At 39.0% G+C, this 11,058-nt stretch overlaps 1 long non-coding RNA gene across 3 annotated transcripts; it reads right to left on the bottom strand.

Annotated features, from left to right (window-relative positions):
* Positions 1 to 7,236: 7,236 nt before the first annotated feature.
* Positions 7,237 to 10,768, bottom strand: LOC136225708 (uncharacterized). Of its 3 annotated transcripts, XR_010687241.1 has the most exons (5): positions 10,396 to 10,768; positions 10,037 to 10,163; positions 8,900 to 9,926; positions 8,350 to 8,450; positions 7,237 to 8,234 (listed from the first exon to the last, which is right to left on the bottom strand). It is a non-coding gene; the product is annotated as an uncharacterized lncRNA (long non-coding RNA). The 3 variants fall into 3 exon arrangements; XR_010687239.1 differs by having other exon boundaries at positions 8,900 to 10,163; XR_010687240.1 differs by having other exon boundaries at positions 8,900 to 10,163; positions 10,431 to 10,768.
* Positions 10,769 to 11,058: the final 290 nt, after the last annotated feature.

The following is an 11,058-nucleotide window of genomic DNA, read 5'->3' as shown; positions in this document are numbered from 1 at the left end:
ACATTAATTTTAACAATTGAGATCTAAATAACTATAGTTTAAACCGCTCTTAAATCGAATATTTTAATTAAAATATATTCTAGATCAGAGGCCTTAAACAACCGGTTCCAAAAATTAAAATTATATTTAAGGGTGAAGTACACTCATGGCCACTGAACTTTACTCATTTTAACATCATGGTTACTGAACTTCAATTTTTAATTGTATGGCCACTGCATTTTACTATTTTTAACACCGGTGGCCACTCAACGCCTCAAAATAAAAATTCGAAGAGTTAATGATATTCTAAGGAACTTTAATTTTTGAAAATTTTCGTTTTAAGGTCATTTATGTGTTGTTTGGTTAGAAAGGAGTGAGTGAGTTTTAGAGAGGGAAAGCTCCAAAAAAACTACAAGAAAATTGATTTTTGGCAACATAGAATGTTGTTGCGAAAAATATTTTTTAGCAACAATAACACATGTTTTGCAACGACTTTCAGTTGTAGAGAAACATTCCGTTACTAAAGGTTACTGCAACGACATCCTGTTGTTGCTAAAAATATATATTTGACAACAACATATGTTGTTGCAAAATGTTTTTTGTTGCGAAATATGAATATCATGTTAGAAAATAAAATTTATTTTTTGCAACATGTGTTGTTGCTGTAGATTTTTTTACATTTTGCAACAAGTTGTGGCATTTCTGTATATTTAGACGTTTTGCAACAACATTTTATATTTCCGTATATACATCATTTTTGCAACAATTCATATCGTAGCTATATATATATTTTCGCAATTATTCGTTTCATTGACGTAAACGTTGATTTGGACATTCCGCAACAACACCTATAATTGCTATAAATTTTGATATTTTGTAACAACAATTGTCATTGCTAATATTATATTAATGGTAACAACTTTTATGTTGCGAAAGTAATTTTTCTATTATAAATTTTAAAAAATTTATTTTATTTAAAATTTATTATTTATTTTATTAAGATTTGGATTGAAGGGAACTCTTTCATATATATATATATGCAAAAAATATGTAGAACAAATTATTGAGCAAAAAGATATCACCAAGTTCCCAAACATGAACACAAGTGAAATATATGCAGAACAAACAAGTTAAGAGTGCAAAATAAATGATAAACATGCCATGTGAAAGCTTCTCCAAAAATGGCAACAAAGAAGAGAATAGCTTGTCCCTATACAGTAGGATTCTACAAAGAGCTTGAATGTTAATCTTTGATCATAAAGGAAAAGTGTAGATTGGCCAGAGTGATATAAAAGCATGTCAGAGAAAAATTAGCAGAGCGAAAAGATGGTGATAGAGATTGATAATAACAATAAGTATTAAAGTGATGGATTCTGAATATTAGCTATGAAACAGTAAAGATGAGAGAAGAAGAACTATGTTATTTAGTTTAATGGAGAAGGAACAATGATGAAGAAGACTCAACAAGGAATCAACCTCACAGGGCTGAGCCCCTCCCCAGGACACTGCTATATTGCAGTTGGTCCCCCAAAAGTTATCTTACAAATCCCGATACCCTTACAATAGCACTCCTCTCCTATTTAATACCTCCACTACAAGACACACAAATTCATATGCATTCTATACCAATCCTAACCTTCCACCTGTCCACCTTTCTTTCTTCTTTGATAAACTTTCCAGGTCCTAGGCCCCACTGTAGTATTGTTAACATTTCCCTCCGCTTGATTAGCAGTCTTATCCTCAAGACTGAACGTCGGAAATTGGGATCGGATAATGAGTTCGTCCTCCCAAGTGGCTTCTTCAACACTGTGGTGTCCCCATTGAATGAGTACCTGTAAGACCTCCTCACCGTCCCTTCTGAGTTTTCTCCTAGCCAGCACTTGTTCTGGTGAAATTGAGTCAGTCAAGGAAACTTCGAAGCCTTCTGGTAGAGCAGGTTCGACGACACATGGTTTATTAGCTGGTTTGAGCATGGAGACATGGAACACAGGATGGACTTTGGAGTGGGCCGGCAGGATGAGTTCGTAGGCCAATTGTCCGATTCGTCGCTTGATCTGAAAAGGTCCGTAAAAACGAGCCGCCAGCTTCTGATTGACACGACGGACGATGGATTGCTGCTTGTGTGGTCTGAGTTTTAAAAAGACCCAGTCGCCCTCGACGAAGGATACATCGCGCCTGTGTTTGTCAGCATTGCGTTTCATGGACTCTTGAGCTTTACTGAGGTTGTACTTTAGCTGAATTAATGCTTCCTTACGATCGTAAAGCTCTCGAGCGACCCATTCGGCCTTGATTTCCCCTAGGATGAACTGAAATGGGCTTGGTGGTGGGCGCCCGTAGACGGCCTCAAATGATGTCATGCCTGTGGATATATGAAAGGTGGTATTAAACCAATACTCCGCCCAAGGAAGCCAAACAGACCAAGTGCGGGGCTGTTCTACAGCGAAGCACCGTAAGTAGGTCTCTAGGCAACGATTAGTAACTTCGGTCTGTCCATCAGTCTCGGGATGGTATGAAGAAGACATCTTCAAGGTGGTACCCTGCAGTTTGAATAACTCAGACCAAAAATTGCTCATGAAAATGGGGTCACGGTCGCTGATTACGGCTTCGGAAATTCCGTGAAGTCTCACTATTTCCTTGACAAAGATAGCAGCTAGGGACTGGGCAGAGTAAGGGTGTTTGAGAAGTATGAAATGACTATACTTACTCAATCGATCCACTACGACCCAAATGGCATCGAAGCCCTTCGATTTAGGAAGTCGGTGATGAAGTGCATTGACAGCTCCTGCCATACTACCTTTGGTATCTCGAGAGGTTGTAACAACCCCACCGGTGCCAATGTCGAGGCTTTGAAACGTTGACAAATATCGCAGCCTTTGACATATTCTTGCACAGCCTTACTCATTCCCACCCAATAGATGTTAGCTGCCAAACGGCGATAGGTTCGGTAGAATCCGAAATGCCCACCGGTAGGTGAGGAGTGAAATCCCTGCAAGAGTGACGGAATCAAGGGAGACTGGGCGGATATAACCAACCTATTCTTGTACAACAGCATCCCTCCCCTAAGATGAAATCCGGATCGAGCCTTAGGATTGAGTTGTAACTCATTTCTGATTTTTTGCAGTTGCGGATCAGCCCCTACTTCGGTGAGCAACTGGGCTCCATCTTCCCACTGTGGAAACGAAGCTATTAGGGAACCACACTCTCCGTCATCTCCCCTTCTTGACAAGGCGTCTGCCGCCATGTTTAACTTACCGGGCTTGTAGAAAATTTCGAATTGATATCCCAAGAGCTTGGCCATCCAGTTTTGTTGGTCACACGTAGTGATCCGCTGACTAAGTAGGTGTTTCAGACTCTTTTGATCGGTAAAGACCCTAAACTGTCTGCCCTGCAGGTAGGTGCGCCAATGCTGTATTGCGAGAGCCAACCCCATAATTTCCTTATCATAAGCGGACTTTGCTAAGTTTCTGTCTGCCAATGCCTTACTGAAGTACGCTATAGGCCGAGAATGCTGCATTAGGACAGCGCCGATACCCTTTCCCGAAGCGTCGCATTCTATATCGAAAATCTCTTCAAAATTGGGGAGAGCTAGGACAGGGGCAGTGGTGAGGGCATATTTGAGTCTCTCAAATGCTGATTGGGAGAGCTCACTCCATTTGAACCCATCTTTTTTTGTTAGTTCAGTTAAGGGTTGCGCGATTTTGCTGTAATTGGAAACTTGCGATAATAACCAGTGAGGCCGAGAAAGCCTCGCACCCCTTTAACTGATTTTGGAACCGGCCATGACAGTACTGCTGCTATCTTGGCAGGGTCCATGGCAACTCCATCCCCCGAGATGACATAGCCAAGGTATTGTACGGATTTACCCCCGAACTGACTCTTCTTCAGATTTGCAACGAATTGGTGATCCCTCAAGATTCCCAATGCTGCATCTATATGGCTAAGATGAGATTCCCATGTTGGACTGAAAATCAGGATGTCGTCGAAGAAGACAAGAATGAACTTGCGCAAATGTGGACGAAAAATCTCGTTCATGGTGGCTTGAAAAGTAGCCAGAGCGTTTGTCAAGCCGAAGGGCATTACTAAGAACTCGTAATGACCGTTGTGCGTTCGGAAGGAGGTTTTCTCGATATCTGCTGCCTCCATCAGAATTTGATGAAAACCTGACTTCAAATCCACTTTGGAAAAATATGTTGCCCCGTGGAGTTCATCAAGCAACTCTTCCACAACCGGAATGGGATATCGGTCCGGTACTGTTACCCGATTCAAGGCTCGGTAGTCAACACAAAGCCGCCACGACTCGTCCTTCTTTTTTACAAGTAAAACCGGGCTAGAATAAGCGCTGACACTATTATGAATAATCCCCTGAGCTAACATCTCGGTTACTTGTTTTTGGATTTCATCCTTTTGATGGTGCGGGTGACGGTATGGGCGGACGCTCACAGGACCGCTGCCCTCCGTCAGTGTAATAGCATGACTTATATTCCTAGGTGGCGGTAGCCCTCTGGGTTCTTGAAAGACCTCTTCAAAGGTTTCCAAACATCGATTCAGTTGTTTCTGTTGCCACTCATCAAGCTGCTGGCCCGACTTCATATTAGTTTGGGATCCCACTTGCACTTTCCCTTTTGCCTCATCCAACAGACAGTGTAGAGATGACAGGTTCCCTCTTCCTCTTCTTGCATTCCCAACTAGCTCAATTAATTGTCCCTGATGCCGGAATTTCATGCTCCTTTGGCCCCAATTATGGCGAACCTCGCCCAAGGTACGTAACCATTCGATCCCTAGGATAATATCTAGCCCTCCTAAGTCGAATAGTAATGCTTTAATCCGACATTGGAAATGACCCATGGTAAGATTGATCTCCGGGCACTGTTCTGCAATTTTAATAGTGTAACCGTCTCCCAGTCTGATGTTAATCTCTTTTCCGGCTTCTGTTCGCAATCCCAGTGACCGAACTAAGGTTTTCGAGACGAAGTTATGGGTCGCTCCGCTGTCAATAAGGATCGAAACTGGAATTCCGTGAATTTCTCCCATAATTCTAAATGTTCTGAACTCCTCTTCCTTTTGCTCTATCGTCCCGTTCCATTCTAGAATACGACATTCTCCCCCGACCCATGTGATTTCTTCATCTTCTTCTCGAGACAATATTACTTCGACGATTATGATTTCACCTTCCTGTCTTACTTCTTCATCCTCAGCCAGCAGAAGTATGCGCAAGCCACCCTCAGTGCATCGATGTTGAGGCGAGTAAGGTTGCCCGCAGCAGAAGCACAATCCTTTTTTCTTTCGATCGTCCCATTCCTTTTGGGTTATATGTCTAGTCCCACGATTTCGAATGTGATTCGTAGTGTTGGAAGAACTTGCACTTGAAGAGGTTGGAGATTTAGGAAATTCAATTCTAGGGCTTGAGGAACTTCTCTGGGAAAAATCAAGTTTTGGGCTCAAAGTAGGCCTGTTGAATGACCTAGCCCATTTTGAATGTTGGCCCCCATAATTGTTTGCCCTATTAATTCCACTTCCAAAATAAGTGGTCACGTGCGCCGCTTGCTTCCCTTCCTTGGAGTGCCATCCCAGCATCTTGTAATTTCCTGCGCCGCTACGATGCCGGAGCTCAGCCATCTCTGCCGTCTTCGCAAGTCTCATTGCTTCCAAGCGAGACATGGGATTATGCATCCTTACCTTTTCACCGAGATCATCTCATAACCCATTAACAAAATAACCGACGTATTGAAGTTCCGGTTGTCGTGGAACCAAGGATGCGACCAATTCAAAGACTTCAATATATTCTGCAACAGTACCGTTTTGACGCATCGCCGCTAGTTCCTCATATGGATTTTGTATATCCAGGTGGCTGAAACGCTGGAGCAGTTCCTTTTTGAACACTTCCCACGAAAGTTGAGGATTGCACTCTTGGAGAATCGTAAACCAATTAATGGCAGGGCCTTCCATACAAATCTCTGCATTGGCGACTCTCAATTCCGGAGGCGTGTGATTAATTCTGAAATACGTTTTTGCACGAGTTACCCATCCACGAGGATCTATTCCTTCAAAAAGTGGTAGCTTGACTTTCCAGCCGGCCAAAAAGGAATCGTTAGTTCGTATGATCAGGGGGTTATCGAAAGTGTCTCCACCCAGTAAAAGATGGCGTCTTGTTCCCGGAGTTGTATTCTGACCAATAACTGCGCCCTCACCTGAATCCCTATCGGCTGTTTCTTCTGGCCTTGCACCCTTGTGGAAGGAATATTCTGCCTCCGGTGCGGTGCTCTTGTCAAGCTTTCTCAGAATGGCAGACATCTGGACTCTCATCTCTTCCATGGATATTTGCATCGTAGACATGTTCTGAGACAGTGTAGTGACTTGTCTTCCCATTCCGGTGAGTTGTCTTTCAACCCCGACTATCTTGGCATCCACTGTGTCGAACTTGTTCTGAACCCTAGAGTCCGTTTCTTCGCTGGTGTTTGTCATCCGGCAGGTCAAACCAAATTGATAGAGATTGATAATAACAATAAGTATTAAAGTGATGGATTCTGAATGTTAGCTATGAAACAGTAAAGATGAGAGAAGAAGAACTATGTTATTTAGTTTAATGGAGAAGGAACGATGATGAAGAAGACTCAACAAGGAATCAATCTCACAGGGATGAGCCCCTCCCCAGGACACTGCTATATTGCAGTTGGTCCCCCAAAAGTTATCTTACAAATCCCGATACCCTTACAATAGCGCTCCTCTCCTATTTAATACCTCCACTACAAGACACACAAATTCATATGCATTCTATACCAATCCTAACCTTCCACCTGTCCACCTTTCTTTCTTCTTTGATAAACTTTCCAGGTCCTAGGCCCCACTGTAGTATTGTTAACAGATGGACTAAAAGTTAAGTCCCATTCTTGGAATTTGAATGAATAAGCAAACAATTCCCAGTTTCTAATGTCTGGAAGAAAGCATGTATACACTTGTTTTGTTTTCTTAAGTAAAAAACTCTGAAAATTAGTAATAGATTCATGGAAGATGTGGATAAAAAAGGATGCCATAAGCTTGGATACCCTCAGAATATCTCAAATGCACAAGACAACAATCTCATTCAAAATCCTATGAAATTAATTGATCAATAACTTTCTTTTCTTTCACAAATTGCAATATATTTTCAAGGGAAATGCACCAGGTTCATCAAGGAACTTGTAAGCATAAATAAAGATGCAATTAATCAATGAAATTGCAGAAAGGTATAACGAACCTGTTAGAATCAGGGTTCAATTTCTGCAAAAATATCAGCAGCAGCTTCCATAGTTGCCTCATCAGGCTTCTTGTAATCTCCCCATACCTTTTTCATCTCCATGGGGGAGAGAAAATAGCTTCTTACCTCGAATAACATTCATTAATTCCCTCATAGTCCGACCAGAAATCCTATCTTTGTCATGTTTGTCTAAGTCAAAAATTTTGTCAAACAGTATAGTTGCAATCAAATCAATGAACAATGGCATTAACAAGAGGATATCCCGATCCTTTCTGTTTTTCACTACTTTTATCCACCTCTGACAGAGATATGAGCACCTTCCAAACATAGATTGCTTCCTTAGATTTTTCTGGGAATTCAATGGAATGGATAGTACCAACTAACTTAACTAAAAAGGTCTTCACTAGCCATAAAACATTATTAGACAACCGGTAAGACCTCTGGTTACATCATTAACGAAATCGCTATTACAAATGCTCCCATCAATTATCAAATAACATACGAAATCGCAATTACAAATACCCCAAGCTAGAGCAATGAGACTTAACCATACAAATAACAGAACACTCCTTATTCCATACCCAAAATAAACAGCTCTTTCATAAAACCAAAACCTCCAAATCAGCAATAATATAAGCATTGTAAAGAGTTGGGAAATCAATCTCCCACAGATGATAGTAAATATCAATAAACACAATTTCCATAAACCTAGATCCCAAAACACATGTTTGTGCAAGTTATCCATTGTAAAACTCATAATTAAAAGCATGACAGCACACACAAAAGCAGCTGATTCGAAAGTGAAGAGGGATACGAATATTCCAAGTTTCTTGCCTTTTCTTTCAGTGCTTTTTTCATCTACGAAAAGTTTTCAAGACAAGTTCTTCTTCTACAGAGATACTGATGCACTGACCTTGAATCTACTGTTTTAAAGCATTCCAGGAATTTGGACTCACTTAACAACACTTCTAGTGGCTTTGAAAGAAACTCTGTTAAAGTCTTTTCTGCAATGGTCCAAAATCTGGAAAAAATATAAACCTGAATTCAATATTCCAAACGAACACAAAAACACAAGAATAAAGTGGTGATAATGCACCGTAATAGAAAAAATACACAACAACCACATCCACACTAACCCTGTAGGACTCGTATCCCGTTGAGGAGGCTGAGGTGTCAAATGGTGTTAACTGCTTGTCACCACTGATTCACAGCTTGTATATTTGGTTGCAGACGTTGCCTGCAACAAAAACAACCATTCCCATGTATGTCAATTTCTATACAACTCACTGTTAATAATCAAATGCATCAACATATTCTCTTGGTTGCTGACACCACCAATTACATTAAACAAATGCAATTGATGTTTAGTCTCAAGATTAATGGAGTGGAAAATGAAAATTGCAGTTTCAAAGATTTTATCTTTTTGCTTTAATCACCCACTCCATTATAATCAATCATTCTAACAAGCTTATGACATGAAGAAAGAAACACTCCAAAGGTAGTGAGACTGCATCGTCATTGATCAACAAGGATATCAAAAAGGATATCAAAAGATGACACCATTAACTATTGAATCTGAATAAAAATTTTATTAGGTAAACCTTTTAAAATGAATACATTCTAAGACAAATGAAACTTTAAATATGAGCAAGTAGAGAGAAAACACATGTGGCTGATCCTGCATACCTATTTCATCTTCAATTTTTCTCCTAACAGCACCAAGTGGACCAAGTAGCTGATGAAGAGCATTATTGTTGAACTTAAGTACAGATGCATCATGTTCTGTTAGAGAACTGGTCATGTTCTGTTAGCTTAAAGTTTAAATAAAGGAGGATTAATTAATGAGTAAGGGTTTAGATTCAACATAAGCACATGGGTAAATGACCTGACAGACACCCAAGCCAAGATTTGAATGAAAAAGGTATAGTCTAGTCTCCAAATGATAATCCTGACAAAAATTCCCATATGTCCAAACTATATTCTGGCACAAGGCTAAGGTCAGTGTTTGGATGAACTGTAGCATTGGCTGTAGATTTTGCTTTACCAATAGTAAGCAATTAATTGCCCAATTAAGACAAAACAAAAGCACATTATCGTCCTTAGAGATTAATATTTAGACAATATTAACTGTTTCCTAGTACATCAACATATCAAGCACACTAACATGCAAATCTTTCAATTTAATACCAGCAACAATTGAAACTAGAAGCTTATTCTTTGTGAAAATCGGCCCCCAACCCAACACCATATCTTTAACTGAAATAAAATCAAGAAAGGAAGCAACGAGAAAGAGGATTTGACTATATCCAACACCATATCCTAAGAGGATTTGACTATACAATATTGGTCTTTCTACATGACTTATGAAATTATTAACTCCATCAAGTCTTGCATAACAAAATTATGAAATCAATTAAGATAATCGAGCAGATTGTTGAACTTGTAGTACATTGATTAAATTGATGCCTCAACAAATATATATCACTTAGAAACAAGAAGAGCCTATATATTCTATAGGAAGAAACAAAAATTCAAAATCTCTTTTCTATATCCTATTCAGTTTCTAGATTGAGTTGCCAATACTGAAATTAAATCCTTAAATCCCAAAATTAATACAGTATTGACGAGGTAAGAGTGCCTACTTACAGAAATTCGGTCCCTCCTGCAAAAGAGAGAGATAATGTACGATTTGTTGACTTCCATAACTAAAGAACTAATGATTAGGAAAAAAAAAAGATGAATGAAATGATGAATAATTGAGCAACCTTAGAATTGCAGCATCTATCTGATACCTTTTAACAAGATAGCACATTATCACCATACCTCTAACTCTTCTTTTTCATCTTCACTTTAATGAAAAAATGAACAATATAGCTCCTCTTTTTGAACCTCAACTGTTGAACTCTTGCAATTAGCCGCAAATCACCAGTCTCCCACACAGCTTTGAAACCTTGATAAATGGTCACAAGTTTAGTGGCTTTTTAATATTAATAGAAGAATGATTGTATTGCATTGACCATTAACTACATATAACCTGGACATGAAAGGAGAACATATCCCTCACAATAACTAATGATAAACACATGTCATAGCCCAAACCACTACTAAATTACACGACAGGAAATAAAAATCCCTAATTTATAAATACTCAATCCATATCTATAAAACTTAAATTAACTAACCTGAAATTCATCATAGAATGAAGGAGCAGCCATACCTCAATCAGACACCGAAGATGCAAACGATAGCTAAGAGAACAACGTGGGTCTGAAAAAAAATCCTTATTTGACATTCAAATTAACGAAAATGAATAAGGATAGAAAGCAAGGAGAAAGAGATAAACAAATGGAAAAAGGGGAAACGGTAAGAAAATTTGATGGCCGTACAAAGCGACCAGAGTAGGCAGGCGGAGATCGAAGCCGGAAAAAGAGGAAAGGTCACTTATGGTTTAGTGTTTATAGGGTTTCTCAGTGTAAAGGAAAATGAACGAGAGAGATGGGTTTCGTTCTAGCTTTTCTCTACTTCATTTTTCTTTTTTGTAATCATTTCCCTTTTCTATTTATTTTTGTAACTTACCCAACAACACAGAGTGGTTGCTATAAATACTATAATTTATAGCGCAAAATTATTATTTGAAAAAATGATACTTTCATTTTACAATTCCCGCCCCACCAAATTTGTGGAGGGAAATGAAATTATTTTTTTGCAACAACAATAATATTGTTGTAGAATATAATTTTTAAAATTTATTTTATGAGTTTCTTCAAAACAAACAATATTCTATGAATATTTATAATTTAACTACTAATTAAAATTCATTAATATTAAAAACAATAAGATATTTT

Source organism: Euphorbia lathyris, chromosome 4 (genome assembly GCF_963576675.1).
Source record: "Euphorbia lathyris chromosome 4, ddEupLath1.1, whole genome shotgun sequence".
NCBI lineage: Eukaryota > Viridiplantae > Streptophyta > Magnoliopsida > Malpighiales > Euphorbiaceae > Euphorbia > Euphorbia lathyris.
This window is presented reverse-complemented; position numbering and strand designations above follow the sequence as displayed.